This window comes from Marmota monax, unplaced genomic scaffold (assembly GCF_021218885.2).
Source record: "Marmota monax isolate L192 unplaced genomic scaffold, Marmota_monax_Labrador192_F-V1.1 WCK01_AAM20220418_F8-fsc00005, whole genome shotgun sequence".
NCBI classification, from domain to species: Eukaryota; Metazoa; Chordata; class Mammalia; order Rodentia; family Sciuridae; genus Marmota; species Marmota monax.
Window position 1 is genome coordinate 27229408 of NW_026692254.1, and position 18104 is coordinate 27247511.

General features: G+C 42.7%; 1 protein-coding gene across 1 annotated transcript in view; it reads left to right on the top strand.

The window, feature by feature from the left end:
- Positions 1–3681: 3681 nt before the first annotated feature.
- Positions 3682–18104, top strand: part of Abhd2 (abhydrolase domain containing 2, acylglycerol lipase) — a 102507-nt gene continuing 88084 nt past the window's right edge. The window contains exon 1 of the mRNA XM_046437122.1: positions 3682–3804. The gene's annotated coding sequence lies outside the window, so the exon portion shown is untranslated. The remainder of the gene's footprint in view (positions 3805–18104) is intronic.

Here is an 18104-nt window from a genome sequence, read left to right on the forward strand (position 1 = left end):
GCCTTGCACGTGCTAGGCAAGTGCCCTACCACTGAGGCACATCCCTAGTCCTGTGGAAGGTTCTTAGTGTGGGTTCCTATCATAACTACATTTATTAAGAATTAACCTTATGGAAGGCATTGTTTGATGCACTTAACATCTACTTACTCATTTGCTTATTCTTAGGACCCCATGAAGGTAGCATGTTTCTGTCATCTGCATTTTATAGAAGAAAGTAGAGCACTGAGAGACTGTACCTGCCCACGCCTCAAGGTTAAGGAGCGCGGAACAAGGATATGAGCCTCAGTAGCAGAGAGGTTCCAAAGCTGATGTTCTCAACCATTCCCTGAAGACAAAGAATAACTAACAAACCAAGTGAATTGCTGGTTTTGCCAGAAGAGAATAAACAGAGCATATTATCTCCTGGCCACAGCTCCCTGCTGTCTCCCAGGGTAATTTGAGGACTTTCTCAGGTTAGGAAATTCTGCTGAGAGTCTCCTCCCCCCCCCACCCCACCCCCCCCATTGAATTAGTGCCAGTTCTACTTCAATAAAGTCCTGGAGCTCCAGCCAACCCAGAATGTGAGAGGAGCTCGCCTTCTCTCTTCTCTTTATAACAAGGCACTCTCATGCTTTTGGAAATTTACTTTACAGTCATGACACAATACCTGGCTTTCTCAGGCCAAGGCCCACCAAATCTTCAATCTGATAGACTAATAAACATGAAGGCAAAAATAAGGCCATACTGTCTCTTAAATGGCTTCCCACAGAAATGTTTTGTAGAGAGCCGGGTGTAGTGATGCATGCCTGTATTCCCAGGGACTAAGGAGGCTGAGGCAGAAGGATCATAAGTTCCAGGCCAGCCTTAGCAACTTAGTGATTCCCTAAGCCACTTAGTAAGACCCTGACTCAAAATTTTTAAAAAAGGGCTGAGCATGTGACTCAGTGGTACAGCACCCCTGGGGTTGATCCCCAATACAAGAAAGAAAGAAAGATGCTCTGTAGAATGAAATATTGTGATTAAACAGAATATGGCAAGAGTCACAGAACAGGGGAGGAAACAGAAATCAGAAACAAATATGAAAACAGTTATGTGTAGGAAATAATAATAGATCATTCTTTAAGCCACCAGAACTGCAGTGAAGACACACATGTCCTTTCACTCTCCTTCCTCTGCCTGGCCTCAGTTTGTAGCTCTTGTTAAGCTTCAGGGACACAATTATGTTTTTGAATTCCTGAACTAGACATCCCTTCTAGAACTCTTGGCTGAACCTATGTTCCTGAGATGGGAGGAAAAATCCATTTGCACAATGGTGAGCTCATCTGCAATTCACTCCAAACAGCTGTTTTGTGTGGCTCTGAATCAAGCTAGAGAAATCATCCCTGATTTTAAGAACCATTTCATGCTTTTCAGGGCCTAACAGGACATCTCAGTCTTCCTTAGCAAACATAGGCAGGAACAAACCTGCATTGGGCCTGGCCAGTTACCTAACAGCTCTTTCCTGGTTCTTAGGGACAAGAACGAGGAAACTGTGGATCAGAACCAAGCATGCCCATGCATGCATACACATAGACATCTCTGACTAGTAATAAATCTATTTTTAAATTATTTTTAAAATTTTTCATTGACAAAAAATTGTATATATTTATAACACGACATTTTTTTTAATATTTATTTTTTAGTTATCAGCGGACACAATATCTTTGTTTTTTATGTGGTGCTGAGGATCGAACCCAGGCTGCACACATGCCAGGCGAGCACGCTACCACTTGAGCCAAATCCCCAGCCCATAACACAACATTTTGATATATGTAAACATTGTGGAATGTCATCAAACTAGATAACATATGCATTGATTGCTTCACATACTTATCTGGTGACAAATCTAAAGATCTTTTCTGGAAGTCTAAATTGTTTTAACACCGAGAGTCAAGAGCTTGGAGTGGGTGGGGAGGGGTCCCTCACTAAAATTCTTTGCTACAAAAGCCTGGGTTTGTCTTTCCCAAGATGAAAGAGAACATAGAAAAATAAATGAATGTTGAGATGAAACTTCATTTTAGGTCATATGACAATTGGATTAAAGATATAACAACAAGCCAAGCATGGTGGTACATGCCTGTAATCCCAGAGACTAGGGAGGCTGAGGCAGGAGAATCGGAAGTTCCAGGTTACCTCAGCAACTCAGTGAGACCCTAAGCAACTTGTGAGATCCTATCTCAAAATAAAAAATAAAAAGGGCTGTGAAGTGCCCCTGAGTCAATCAACAGTACAAAACAAAACAAAAATAAAAAAAAAAATCAATGGCAAAGGATTCTTTCTCCTCCTTAACTCTAAAGTATCATGGGTATGGGTTCTTTCAAAGGTGAACATAAAGGATCTGGGGCTCAATTCAGCCTGAAGACTATTTCTGTCCATACTCTTAGATGTCCACACCTTCAGAATGGGGAATGGGCTTCAGGAGTTTCTGATAAATGTATTTCCTGCAGTGATTTTTGATCCAGAACTGAGTAGCCACTGAAGGATTTTACTTGGTCAAAATTCACAAAACTTGATCCAGCCTGGTTCCTTGTCACAATCCTGAAATATACCGAAAAAAATTAGCATTGCTTCAAATACTACTTCATTTTATTGGCTACATGGCTCCTCCCATTGCATCCCCTGCTCCTTCTCTTTCAGCCCCACTGTGCCTTGGTAGTGTGTCCCTGTCTGCCCCACAGGAATTACATTTCAAGTCTCTCAAGTGTTCTATTCTTAGTAAAGCACATGTATTGCAAAAGCAGTTTCAGGCTCATAGAATTTTAGAACTGGGCCTACTTCCATAGACGGATGGGGTGAGTGGGTAAAGAATCAGTCCTGATGAATGCCTAGGCACTGTTAATGTTTACCAGAGTTAGTTAATCCTCTCATCAACTACTAGTGCTACCTCTAGTTGCCAAATGAGGAATCAGGGAGAAAACAAGTGACTTTGCCCAAGCACACATCTCCAATTCTAGGTCTGACCTTAAAGGCTACATTCTTCCAGGAGGCCTCCTACTGGCAAGGGGCTGGTTAAGATCTAAAAGGATAACTGAGGTCCATCTGGCCCCTCAGATTCCTGTCCCCATCCCCTTTCCCCAGAGGTCTCTGCCTCCACATCCTTTCATGTCCTTCTGGCTGGGCGACTCATTACTTTCTCTCCTCTCTCTTGCGTTATTATCCCAAATGTCGACCCCTGTGTTCTGGGCTGGCTACAGGTGCTTCAGTGGGTCTGCTTGGGCCCACCAGAACCCTGTAGCTTAGCTACCAGCAGACCTTTCTCCCATCCTCAGATGACACCTGACCTTACCCAGCCTCCCAAACCAGCTTGCGGTCACAATCGCCCCCTCTCTTCACCCCACCCTAATCAATATCAAACACCACCCATCTCGTAGCTTGAGCTCCCTTTTCCAAGCCCCCTCCGGGCGGGCCTTATCCAATAGCGTCTTGGCCCAAGGGCCAAAGACGTCAAAAGTAACCAATAGTTAAAGAGCTCTCCAATAAGGACCCCCGCCTCCATTCTGAGAAGCAGCTCTATTAACCAATGGGCTGCCAATCAGGTGCAATGGACGCGTTAGGCAAGCAGAGTAACAGCTGATCTACCCAATGAATAGGCGGGCTCCTGTAGCTGGGGGCGTGGCAGAGGCGGTAGTTAGGGGCGTGGCGGCAGTTGCTTGGGCGGGGCCGGTAGCGGCGGGAGCTGCACTGGCCAGGGGTTCCGGCTGCGTTTCCATGAGCGCAGCCGGCTGCGGCGGAGCTGCGGGAGCCGGACTGGGGACGAGCTGGGCCACTGTAGTCAACGTCGCGCAGGTAAAGCCTTAACCTAGCGAGCTCCGCGTAGCCAGGATCGCGCTCTGGTGCCATCGCGCCAACATCCCGGGCCTCACGGTTACCAGCGTGGCTCGGCCCTTAGTACCGCAGCCTGCGCGCCCCGGATCCTCGGGGATCCTCGCGGTCTTGTCACCTGGCGCCTCAGGGGCCCCTCCATCTGGCATTGAGGGGGGTCCCCAGGGTCGGCTCGCCCAGTGGCGGAGACAGCCAGGACCACGGAGGGATACGCCTTCCGGAAGGTCCTTTGTCCCCTCCTGCTCGGAGAACCGAGGCTGGAGACAACTCCGACCGCGGCCTCCTGGCTGCCGTCCCATCGATGCGCACTTTTGGGGCCTGAGAGGTCTGGAGAGGTATTTGCCGGTCCACACTTGATGAAGAAGGTCCAGGATCCAAACCTGGAAGGAAAGGGTTGAGGGTCCTGTTTACAGCCGAGGATATTCGAGGGGGACTCTGCATTTGGGTGATCCGGGGGCGCACCCAGTACCAAAGGGTTCAAGTTCTAGAGAGGCAGTTTTTGACCCACTTGGAGGTGTACTTATGGAGCTCGGGCCCACGCGGGTCTCTGTTCTAGGCGCTTACTGGGTTTTCCCCATAACGAGAGCTGTCCAGCAGCGCTGGAGGCAGCCTGCCAGACCAGGCAACCAGCGCCTCGACCTTGGAAGTGTCCAGGCAGAGGCCGGATGACAGCCACCTGTCAGGGATGCTTAGGAAGGACTCCCAAGGGAGCATTGCATGATCCATCTGTAAGGACTCTCTCCATCCACAGATGCCCAATGGCTGACATTTAATGCCTAGGTTGAGGATACTTATGGGGGACCAGTAGGTTCAAAGTGGGTGTTGAATTTACCCATAATGAATTTTGAGGTTTCAGCTCTCGAGAGTTGGTATAAGCAAAGAGAATGGATTATATGAAAAGATTTACCAAAATATAAATAACCAAATGGTTTACTTCTCTACTATGAAATTCCCTAATTTGAACTATTATGGATTTAGTCTAATTCCTCTCTCTTGATTGTTCCACCTCCAAATGTCAGTTTCACTTGCATTCCAGTAACCAAATCCAGAGGCAGCTTCCAGAACAGGCTTAGGAGAGGACCTGAGATTGCAGGTCTAGCAGAGTTAATATGATCTGTGCCCAGAGCTTTTCATGGACCATTTGGTTATAATCATATTAAGCAAAGTCTAAAAGAGAAACGATTTATTTTGCTCCTTTACTACCTTCTGTCATTTGCCTGAATAGAGAGGACATAATCATCTGAAGGTCAGGAGGCAGAGGAACAATCTTATAAAACTTGCTGCCTGCTTGAGAATGAATTTGGTTGAATAGCCAAAGCAAAAAACACACTAGTCCACATACTGCTGATTACCAGCATGAACTTGATGGAGCTCATCTAATTCAGTCTCCTCAATGTGCTGATGAGGAAACTGAGACCTGTGGCAATCACCAGGCTGGCTGGTCATCAGAGAGCCATGACTAAGGGTTGATTTATAGACCTAAGATCTAGCCAGTGCATGACTTGCATTTCATTCCTAGCCTAGTTCTTTCATTCTCTAAGTTCTAGGGGAGACCAGGGAGATTAGGAGCACAGATCTGGTGGCTGAGTGCCTGGGTTTGAATCTTAGCTTTGCCTCTTAGTAGCTGTGTGACTTGGGGTAAGTTCCTTAACCTCTCTATGCCTGTCTCCTCACTTATGACACAAGAAAATAATGTTGTTTAGGTTAGAAGATTGTTTTAAGAAGTGCATGATTTATATTGGATGCATTTAGAACAGTGCCTGGCACACAGTAGCTTCTATAGATTTGCTAAATAGAATGTTTTGATGTCCCTTTGTACAATTTTTCTTCGTATCTACCACTCAATATTTTCTATCAGGAGCTAATTCCAACCCATCCCACCACTTATTTTTTAAACATATTCCAAATTTCATTTTATCATAGACATGTGCAGGGATTTCCATGCATTTTTATCTTACGTGTTTTTCTTTCATTGACTCAGATAATTCAGTTTCTCTCTTGTAATTACACTCTTCTTAGATGCCAAGTCTTTATTATCTTTAAAGGGGGTGGGAGGGAATCTGTCAAAGTGGCAAAGTCCCTGATGATGCCAATCTCCATGGAGTCCTTTCACGTATAGAGTCCCTCTGTTCAGCCTTCCTCTCTGACTGTCGGTATGATGCAGCTTGATTATAAATGGCTGAACATTTCTAGATTAAGATTTCATGAACCACTGTATTAAGTGCTTTTCGGAAGTTCAGGGATCGAGTGTCAAATGCATTTATGCAAGTTCCTTAGTCATTTGAGTAGGGGGAGCAGCAGCAGTACCCGCATGACCTGGCAGAGACAAAGTATGAGATGGATTCTTGCTGGTAATGTAGCTTGTTCACTGGTTTATCTGCATTTTTCCTGTTCTTTTCAAGGACTTGAAATTAACCAGAGGGCAAATTCAATCTGTGGTCTTTTCCCTCTTGTTTCAGCCCCTTTTTACTTTAATTTTCTTTCCCCTCTGTGTTCTTCATGATTTTGACAAATGGGTACCCTCAGTTTACCAGCTCATTTCTTTTTAATGGAAAGATGTCTATCACCTTGGTTTTTTTTAATATTTATTTTTTAGTTTTAGGGGGACACAATGTCTTTATTTTACTTTATGTGGTGCTGAGGATCGAACCCATTGCCTATCACATGCTAGGCGAGTGCTTTGCCAACTGAGCCACAACCCCAGCCCACTGTCATTTTGTTTTTTAATTTTTTTTCTCTTCTCTGTTTTGACCTGTTTTCTTAACTGAACCCAATACAACTACTGTCCATTGATTAGCAATTTCTTTTGCGTTATTTCTCTGGAGCTTTGATATTCTAGCACTTGGCCATTTCATTTCTTTCTATCTTGCTCTTTCCTCAGCACATTGTAGTGGAAGGGCTTCTTGTTCACCATATTCCTTGCTTCATTCACTAATACCTTTCTCTTATTGATCTCTGGCAGGCTCACATACTCTACAGTGGGTTCCCACCACCCTTGCCAGAGATCCTTCCTGCCCAGAGCACAGCACAGCACAATTTCCTATGGAAGACAGGAAGAGTCTGTCTTAGTTTTTGGCCTAAAATCCTACTGTGTGAAAAGCCCTGGCAAGAGAGACACTTCCAATATAATGGAATTCCTTGTGGCCGAATTTCTGCTTACAATATTCTGATTTTATTGGATAGTGGATTTTGAACCTTCCTTGACGAGTTTAAAAATGTAGATGACATGGGACATGAGGTATTCTAGCATTCCTGTTTCATGTTGGGCTGAGCTGTCCCCAGGAACAGAGCACTGGAAGTACAGAGTCTCTTGATGTGGTTTGTTGTTAGAATTTTACAGCAGCTTTTCATGGTCCAGCATTTTTGATCAGTGCATGAATAAGGCCATTTTTAACCTCTGTGCTTCCATTTTGTTGTTGTTGTCGTTGTTGTTTCTTTGTTTGTTTTCTGGTGGTGCTAGGGATCCAACCTAAGGCCTCATGCATGCTGGACAAGCACTCTACCACTGAGCCACATTCTAAGCCCCCATTTCTATATTAATAGTCTATAGATGCTGACATTATTTCCCTTAAGGATCATTTGTGCATCTGCGCATGTGAGCTTTTGTTGTCTTGGTTTGGGGATTAAATCTTTTCTGTTTATTAAATGGCTGCTGTGGACAGATGAGGAGCCCTGCTGTTACACTGGGACCCATTCTCTGTTCTTTTGAGTAGTTAAGTAGTTAGAACATGGATGGCCTTGGGTTTGCCAGGTTTCTGATTTTCTTTTGTTTTCAAGTGGCAGTTCATTAAGTTCAGCAAGTTGAGCATCTGCTGTGTGCCAGGAACACAATTAACCAGATTAACAGCAGTATTTGCTTTGTTGCAAAAAGACTATTTTGTTCTTAAATTGGTTTTATTTTAAATTTAAAACTATTTTTAATATTTTTAATTCAAAATAGGTATGTGAGGAAAGAAAATATTTGAAAGGCACAAAAAGTTGTATAGTAAATATGTCTCGGTCCACTCTGATCCCTGCCACCTGGTTTCTCTCTTCAGAGGCAACCGATGTTACTAATTTCTTCATCCTCCAGAGGTAGTCCATGCACATCTAATATATTTTATATATCTAGTGCAAGTTCACCGTGAACGTTCTGCGCTCCCCATCCTTTTTAGGCAAGTGGTGGTGCACTATATGCGTACTATTTAGATCCCTGCTTTTTTTTTTTTTTTTAAATATTTATTTATTTATTTTAGTTTTTTTTCGGCAGACACAACATCTTTGTATGTGGTGCTGAGGATCGAACCTGGGCCGCACGCATGCTAGGCGGGCGTGCTACTGCTTGAGCCACATCCCCAGCCCCTAGATCCCTGCTTTTATTCACTCAATATTTCTTGGCTATATGAAAAGAGCTTCCACGTCGCTTTTTTTTATGAAGGCTGTTTATTTGCAGTATCTTGTTTTCTGCTTCTGAGGATGTTGAGAACCAGTCTTATTTTGGCTGTAGCTTCAAATGGAGATTTTAAAGCATTTTGTGGTGAGTTGGGGACAAATATTTTTCTTCTCTATGTTCCATAGCCCTAAACCTGAGAAGAGGCTGAATGAGGTAGAAGGTTTCTCTGCAGTGTTACCCTGTGAAGGGAGAGAAGGGGCGTTGGAGAATGAGCAATGCATTAGACTTTGAGCCCTCCATCTTGATCTCTGGGCAGAATGTACTGGAATTGCCAGGGAAAGTTTGCTGCTTTTCTCTCTGGTCTCCAGAGAAGTCTCTTGGCTTCCCTAATGCACATGTCCAGCATCTCTGTTGTGTCTGACCCTTTATCCTGCACTGCAGCATCCACAGTGTTTGCCCTCACCTTTGAGTATCAGAGAGGAACCTTGCCCTTCATCACTGGACTTCCTGTTTGGGAAGTGTTATTAAGTACCCAGTTAAATTACCAGCTGTTGCACCTGTTCCTCTGTGAAGCATCTTTCCTAAACCTGTATCTGATTTTTGTTGCCATCCTTGGAGATATTTCCAAAGATCTCCAAATCACTTGACCACTGCCAAGGTCTTACTCAAACCAGCCTTGCTAGCAAAAGCTTTCACTGATATTGACTCTACAAGAGAGTTTTCAGGTTCTTCATATTTGAATTTTCTATAGTTATGTTTGTTTTAAATAACCACGCTGATTTAAATATGGTTTTCTGTGGTTCCCAGATTTTGCCTGTGGGTGTTCGTTTTCTCTTTTCTTTGAAAGTGCCTTAACCTTCATCCTGCTTTTATTTACCTCCAAGTCTGATTTAGAGTCACCTTGAAATTTAATGGTCAAGATGTTAGTCAGCCAGCTAATCTAGAGGCTTTATTTCTTGGTCTTTGCTCATTGTTGGTGACCACGTTATCCTTCAGACACTGTGTTGTGTAGTGTGAGGAGAGGGAGGTAGTGTTATCAGTTAAATATTTTCTAATCTTGCCTGGATAAAAGAGATAGATAAAAGCTTTAAAAAGTTGCTCCATCTATGCACTTTATTTTTAATATTTCTTTTTTAGTTGCAGTCGAACACAATACCTTTATTTTATTTATTTTTATGTGGTGCTGAAGACCAACCCTGGACCTCACATGTACTAGGTGAGCGCTCTACTGCTGAGCCACAACCCCAGCCCTCTATGTACTTTTTTTTTTTTACATATTTACATTTACTTTAGTCACAGGCAGTGAAGAACAAAAATCAGGAAATTCAACAGAGGATTGCCAAAATTTTAATTTTTTTTTCAAATACAGCAATACAAAGGCCCTAACTGGGCACATGGTACATGTGTGTAATCCCAGTAACGCAGGAGGCTGAGAGAGGAGGATCACAAATTGAAGGCCAGACTCAGCAACTTAGTGAGGCCTTGTCTCAAAATAAAAAATAAAAAAGGGCTGGGGATGTAGCTCAGTTATGAAGTTCCCCTGGGTTAAATCTCCAGTAACCACCCCCCACACCCCTGCCAAAAAAATGTCCTGAGGTCAATATCTTAGGATAAAGAGCACAGATAGCTTGATAAAAAGATTGAGTTAATGGTCATTAAACTGTGACATTTGGGAAGGCCTGAAGTAGAAGATTCTATTGTAGGAGCAGTTCTAGTTTCTCAGTTTCCTTAATGCCTGCTAGTGTCTTGTTAGGAAGTCAGCCCACTCATTGAATCCAGCTAACCCACCAGCAGCATCACAGGGTAGGGTTTTGTGTCTCAAACTCTGGGTGGTGCAGACCCCTACAATCTTGATATGCAGTTATAGCATGTTGTAGTGATATGAGCTAACATTGGGAATTGTCCTGATTGTTCATGTGTAAAGTGTCATGTTGTAGTTCTTAAGGAGGAGGCTGAGGAGGGACCTCAGAGACTCCCTGGATTTAAGTAAGGCCCTTTGGCCATGTTTACATTTTGGTTCTTTTCAAGTGAGCTTAAACCAGTTAAACCCATGATTTAGCATGTCAGGTGATGGCTTAAATTCTTTCTTAGATTAAGAGTGATTTCTCATTCAGGTCCCTGGCATGAGGCTGTCTTCCTGAAGCACACTCACCTTGTGCTAAGAATTTCCAAACCGGGTCCAGGATATGGTGTTTTTTTTTTTTTTGTTTTGTTTTGTTTTTGTTTTTGGTACCAGGGATTGAACCCAGCAGTGCTTAACCACTGAGCCACATCCCCAGGGCCTTGTGCATATGAGGCAAGCACTCTACCAACTGAGCTATACCCAGCCCATTTTTATTTTTGAGACATGGTCTCACTAAGTTGCTGAGGCTGGTCTCAAACTTTTCGATCCTCCTGCCTCAGCCTCCCAAGTCACTGGGATTACAGGCTTGTGCCACTGCACCTGGCTCCAGGATGTGTTCTTGAGATTCCTAGAGTTCCCATTAAGTGAACTTTTTTTTGGGTTTCATGTTAATGATAGTTGGACATATTTTCAAGGCCTATCCTAGAAAATTAGAATATCTAATTATATCAGTCCACCCTCATAGCCTCAGTGCCCCCCAATTGTAAATGAATTTCTGATGAGTTGGAGCCAGGTTAGCCTCAGTATAGAGAAAAATATAGAGATGGGTTTAGTAAAGAAAAGAGGCAGTAGCATCCAGTGAAGCCAAATGATAGCTCTCAGCACTGTGGGGATGAAGGCCATGGCAGCTGTCCCAGCTGAGAAAGATAGCATGAGAATAGTCATCACACCTATGTCAGGTGTAGTGTAAACTCTCATAGGACCTGCCCAGGAGCAGGTGGGACCACACTGACACTGGATGATGCTGGCAGGCATTTCAGACCTGAAAAATGGCATCAGTCTTGTTGCATTAATATATTTTATCTGAATTTTACTGCTTGGGTCATTTTAGTTGTTTATTTGTGAATGTGCTTTGGTCTCCATAATTATAAATGTGCTAAAAGAAGTTTTAGTTTTAGGCTTATACAGTTTAAGAAATAATGTGATAAATAATAATTGGATGAAAATAATTCAATTTAAATCTAAGAATCAAATACAATGTAATTTAATCAAGCAGTTTTGACAAGATTAGTTTTTCCCCTTAGCAGGGGCCATTTGATACCTAAATTTGAAAGACCCCAGTGCAGGAATCTAAGCTCTGTGAGGTTTCCAGTCTTATTTACATCATGTATGGTTACTTTCCATGTGTTGAACAGTGTGGAAATATGAGTTGAACTGAAATGAAGAGTTAGTTGACATCATTTGGTTTTTGTCTTAGTGAGATCTTGTTTGCTCAGATCTTGAAAGTGGTAAAGTGATTTGGAGAACTTGTATAGGTTTGGGGAAGATGCTTTACGAGAGAACAGGTGCTAGTTATCACTCCTATGTATACATGCAAGCAGCGTTTATTGTTCATACCAATGAAAGGGAACCCTCCCCAAAGTAATTTCTTCAGTTCTTTTCAGTTATTTATTTTTGAAGTGAATAGTAAAGTTCTCTTATTGATATTTGTATGACCTAAACAGTTATTAGAATGATAGTAGTTGACAGTTGCCCAAACTTATTTGCCACAAGTGACTCATAGCTCAGACTATGGTGGCTTGACTGCAGCCAAACATTCGGAGCTCGGAACTCAGTGGCTACCAAGTCTATTTATCCTATTGTTAAATAATCATCTATTCATTTATTAGCTTTTTATTATGAGAATTTTTTTGGGGGGGTGGGTTCCAGGGATTGAACCTAGGGACACTTAACCACTGAGCCACATCCCTCCCCACTGTTTTTTGGTTTTTGTTTTTGAAACAGAGGCTTGCTGAGTTGCTTAAGGCCTCTTTACATTGTTGATGCTGGCTTTGAACTTGTGATCCTCCTTCCTCAGCATCTTGAGCCTCTGAGATTACAGGCATGCACCACACACCTGGCTTATTGTAAGAATTTTAAAGTCATACAGAAAAAGACTGAATTAAACAGTGAGCCCCCATGTTCCCTTTACCCATCACCAGCTTTAACTATAGTCAATTCACGACCAGATGAGTTTCTTCTATTCTCTTAGCCACATCCCTCAACCCATATTTATTTTACAGTCGATCCCAAACATCATAGAGTTTCATGTATAAATATTTCCATGAAATCTCCTAAAGATTATGACTCCTTTATGAAACATTTGTTATTACATTTTAAAAAATTAACAATAATTCCTTTAACATCCAGTATTTAAATCACTGTTCAAATTCCAGTTGTCTAAAAATGTTGCTTATCTTCATAAGTTTAATTTTTTTTGAATCAGATTCAGATAAGAATCACAACCTGTGTGTGATTGGATCCACTTATTTATGTCTCTTTTTAAACTACAGGTCTCCTTCCTTTGCTTTTCTCCCCCTGCCACCAGTAATTTATTGGAAAAACCAAGTATTTTGTCCTGTAGAGAGACTTTTTACTTTTGAACAGGTAAAACATTCACATGACATAAAATTCAACAGATACATCATGGTAAGGAGGGCAAAACCTTTCTCCCCAGAAGCAATCAACATCACTAGTACCATATATATATATTTTGGGTAGAGGGGATACTTCATGCATAGCCCGGCAAATGTATGTTTGCATCATATCCTTTTTCTTTTTTTTTTTTTTCAATATCACTAGTAGCATATTGCACATGTTATTCTGCTCCCTCTTTTAGTTGAGGAAACCACAATATTCCTAGTATGATGTGATTGCTCTAGAATCCTCAGAGCTGGGCAGTGCTCATTATTTTCATTTGTTCGGCAAAGATTTACAGAGCCCTTTCTCTGCTGGATATGCTGGGCCTCTGCTCTCAAGGTCTTCCCTGGGGCCTGGATACCTTGTACCTACCATTGGCCACACTAGGAGGCTTTCCCTGAATACACACTAAGCTCCCTGTGTGGCCAGCACTGTATTCACACTGTAAACTTTAGCTTCTCAGATTCCAAATTCCCTGGCTGCAGTTTCTTCCTCTTTTCTAATCATGTAAATAAAGTGCTCACTCATTCTTGTCAATGACATAGAAAAACGTAACCTTCTAAATAGTGAGATGATGGAACATGCCCAGTAGATTATAGCCAGGGATTTTTTTTTTTCCAATTTAGAAAACAGTCCCTTTCCCTCGGTCTATAATGAATATCATCCATCAGTGATTATTATTGACTCTACATAGCAAACTAGACGTTGCACAGAAATTGCAAGAGACATCTTGATTCTGTCACCAGGGAGCTTCTAAGAGGAGTATAAATTTTTTTATATCTCTCTGGTGGGAAGAGTCCTGACAGAGCTTCTGGTGAGAGGGCTGAGTGGTGGGATCCATCTAGCTCTCCAAAAGCCCTCTCATGGATAGGTACCTTCCCCTCTATATTTGAAGAGGTTTATTCAGGCTCTGGCACAGAGAGTGCCTCTAGCCTCAGTTTCCTTGTTTACATTCATAATAAGTCACAAGGCTGTTGTGAGCACCAAATGAGGTAATGTCTGAGGATATACTTTGTAAGTAGTCTCCACTGTCAACACAGATTCATTTTGTGACATGTCTGAGGAGTAAGTGAGGTAATGCTTTAAAATCCAAACACTTGATAAATTGCAGAACTACATAAATAGGACATTTTAGTATCTTCTAGTTCTGCCCTTTATTTAAAGATTTGGCGAGTTAAAGATAATGATGTCAGAGCCAGAGAGCAATACTGGACCCCAGGGAAGTCATTGATCCCTGAACTTGGGGTGCTGAAAGCAGCTGATGGTCTGCAATGGGGCAAGGAATATGTGCATGCATGGTCCAACTGTTGTCTGTAGAAGATGGTTAAGTTGGGTCTGGTAGTGTCTACTCAGAGGCAGGATAGAGACCAGACTATCCAGATATCTGGCTCTGGATTGGGATCCTCCATCCTTGGTGGCTGGAGCAAGCCCCTCTGCCTTCCTTGGCAAGCACTGCCACTGCCAGATTCACATCGTGTTTGTGAATAGCAGGATGCTCTGGTGTAGGGTACTTGACCTACTCTACCTCATTTGTGCCTCACAATGACTCTTCAAGGAAGGTTTTATTATCCCCACTTAATGGGTAAGGAAAGAGAGGTGCCACAGTTAAGGAACTTGCCCAGTCACATAACTAGTATGTAGTATAGCTGCAGTGTGGGCCAGATTGTGTGTCCTTGCCAGGAGCCTTACCATCAGGGAACACCAGAGGAAACCTCTCAATAAAGCATGAGTCTTTGTGACACCAATTGACCTCTTTCCACAAATTTGACAAAATTTGAATACCACAGACATTTGACAAAAGATTTTTCTATTTTCCTTGGATGCTAAAAAGGAACCCTATTTTTTATAATTCATAGTATCTTGGTCTAGGTTTACCTAGGATTAATGCTATTCAAATTTATAATTTATGGACCAAATAAACTCATGTCAGTTGGGAAATACCCTAGGCAATTTTGTTAGATGTTTGGACTGATTAGCCAAAATCATGGGTCTTCTAATGGTATTTAATATTTATCTGAATGCCAATAACCAACAGGTAGGTTTCTGTCTCTCTTCTCTTTGGGGACCTTTCCTTCCTGTTGCTTTCATTCTTTCTTTCTTTTTCCTTTCTTTGTGAGACAGCAGTTTCTGAAGTAGATTTATAACTTTCAGCCTGGTAGGATTCCTTAGACAAATGGAAAGGGGTGGAAGCAATATGGCTTTGGATGATAGCTCTTCTGAATGATAGAAAATGGAAAATTTTCATTTTGGATGGAAAGTTATCTGCCTGAACTTCAAGATCATTCTTTAAAATCTCCAAAGACCGCTGAACAGTGGGTCACATTCTGCTGTTCTGTCAGTGCACAGTGGTGTGGCAGTTAACTCATAGAGGCCTGAACCTTGTAGCCTAATGGAATAGTCTGGTAAGGAAGTTCTGTTTCAGGGATCATGATGGTGATGCCTTCTAGCATGAAGCTCATGCCTTCTGCACAAACTCAGTTGACCATTAAATATTTACAGATGTCCATCAGGTACTCAACCTCTCCAGATTTCAATTTGTGTAGAATTTAAACATGGAGATTGAATTAGCAGGGCATCAATGAGAATCCCCAGTAGAGATTAAAAAGACGAATCATCACTTTTAGGTAGAGATGAGACTGGCAAATTTTTAAATAGAGTATTTAAAAAATGTGAAGATGGGCAAGTATGATTTTAGGAGCTAGAGGAAATGGGCCCCCAATGAAAGTTCCTGTGTAGTTCAGTAGGTTACAAAAACACTTGAATGCCCTCAAGAGCTTGTGGTGTTGCTCCAGTGGTCAGTGACAGTGCTTGTCTGCAGAGTCATGAGTCCGGTTACATGTACCCAAGTAAATGCTTCTCACACCTACAGGCTTTCACGTCAGCCCCTCACATGTACAACATTGCAGCACAACCCAGAGCACATGCCATAGCAGCAGATGTGTGGCACCATCTTCCAGGCTGATGTCTGGAATTCCCCTTGTAAGCAAAGCACTGAGGCTTCAATCCACAATGATTCATTGTTCCTGCTCCCAAACCCATCCCTCTTGCCCAGTCTGCCTTCTCCTGAATGCCCAGAATTCTCCTGCCTTGGCTCAGCTGTGAGCCTTGCCTAATGTCTATACTCTCCTCTCCTTCTCACCTCTTCTGTCCCATCTTTTCCTGTGATTCCCCAACTGTGATCCACCTCTTTGTTTCTGCCTCCTTTGTTTGAATTTCTCTAGTATTTGTAGTTGGTTCTTCAGGATTTAGTTTTCTTTTTCTTTTTCTTTTTTTTTTTTTTTGGTACTGGGGATTGAACCCAGGGGCACTCAACCACTGAGACATCCCCAGCCCTTTTTTGTATTTTATTTAGAGACAGGGTCTCACTAAGTTGCTTAGGGCCTCACTAAGTTACTGAGGTTGACTTTGAACTCATGATCCTTCTGCCTCAGCCTCCTGAGCCACTGGGATTACAGGTGTGTGCCACACTATGTTGTGGAGACCATGTATTATACTTTTATAGCCCACACCAAAGTTAGAATGCAGGGAGTGCCTTTGAACCTGTGGGGAGCAAGGTAGAATGTCAGAGGGGAAGGGTGTAGTTTGCTAAACATCTCCCTCAGTGGTGTTGACACTTTTCTGCTGGATTTGTCCTTTTCACTTGAAAACCACTGTTTTCTCTATGAAGGTGCTGCCAATTTATGCAGGTGAGTTAATTTTTGGTTAATGGCACCAATTTGTATTCCAGTTGTAAAAAAGCATTTGCCCTGTTCTGATGAAACCATCTTCCTCAATGGCCACTCGATCACCTCCCAATGAGGCAACAATATGTGTGCACTGGGAAAGTCTGGAGAGGAAGCTCCCAGGATGGGACAGGAGCAGAGTGGCTGAGCATCTGCTTTCTGTGGTGTGCCAGCTCTGTATAGCATCTTTCTTCCTGGAGGCAGAGCAGGACTGGGCTTGGAGCACAACCTGCCTATTATAGTCGAAGTTTGGAAAAAACCAAAGGATGAAGGCTGCTGGTAGGCTAGGGTGGCAGTGGGACTTGCCCTCAGGCTTTAAAGAAGGCTGAGGACATTTGTTTCCTGAGTGGGAGGCAGGAGGGAGTGAGGCCCAGAACAACAGTGGAGTGTTTGTATTGGACGGGTGGAGAGACAGGAACGCTTAAGGGTGTGGATTTCTCTCTCTTTACTTGCTTCTTTAAATGGAAAAGCAATCCATTTAGCGCAAACCGTAAAATATATCAACCTGAAGAGCTTCCTCTTGAATTTTTATTTTTCTAGACTGTTCAGTATCCTCAGTGCAGGGAGCTGGTGAAGCCAAGCTCCAGACTGCCTGGAGACCAATTCCCATCCTCCTCATGTATTCAAATTCTCTAGCAGTTGCTTTAAAACTAACATTTTTTCTAATCTTAAAATATTTACTAAGGCAGCTTTCCTCTGAAGAGTTCAAAACATTTTACAAACCAAAACATTTTTTAACCCACAGAATTCACCAACTTTCCATCAGTAATCTGTAATGGAACTTCCTCTCTCCCATTTTTTAGAAGAAAACGTAAAATTTCATAAAGTTTAGATGATTCCCAAAGATAAGTTGGCAGAACCAGGATTCAAACCTAGGTCCTTTCTTTCTAAAGCTTATGTTTTCCAGTTATACCACGTGGAGTCTTAGGCTAAGCTTCAAAATCCCCAAAGAGGGCAAGTAACCCTCCCCAAGCTACACAGCACAGTGTGCTCAAGGATAGAATAATTCTAGATGTCTTTGGAAGCAAGTAATGCAGAGACATAAGTGGGATCCCCTCCTTCCTCTGACCTCCAGAATCTAGCACTTCTGGGTCCTTCTACTTGGTCTGTGACCTAAAATTGGAGTTGAGACTCTTTCAGCTCTCAGCATCAGTAGGAGTGATAGCAAAGGCTAGATAAGGACTCCCTGAAGGCCCAGCATTAGTGCCGGCTTGATGAGCATCAGATGGATGGCTCTCCCACCCTTTCCTTCGTTTTTAGCCCAAAGACCTGAGCACAAATCAATCCTCTACATTTATCTGCCTTTTCTGGTAAGCATTTGTTTTCTAAGACTTGGTCACAGTGGAATCCATGTGACCTCCAAGCCTGCAGCTCTAAACTGGCAGGAGATCCTGTTTCTACTCAAAGCATCCGAGGTATTTATAAAACAGAAATAAGTAAAGCTTGTCTGAAATGCCATGCACACTGTATACTCTTGCCCCTAGAACATCCCCTCAGTCTTGGAAGGACGAGGAGACTAGACTTTTCCTATTGTCTAGCTTTGTGTTGAAGGCCCTGGTGGTCCATCCCTGAGGGGAGCTATTGCTCTCACAACTGGCAGAATTCACCAGACAGCCACTGATCTGGGAGAGGGAAGAGAGGGAGGTGA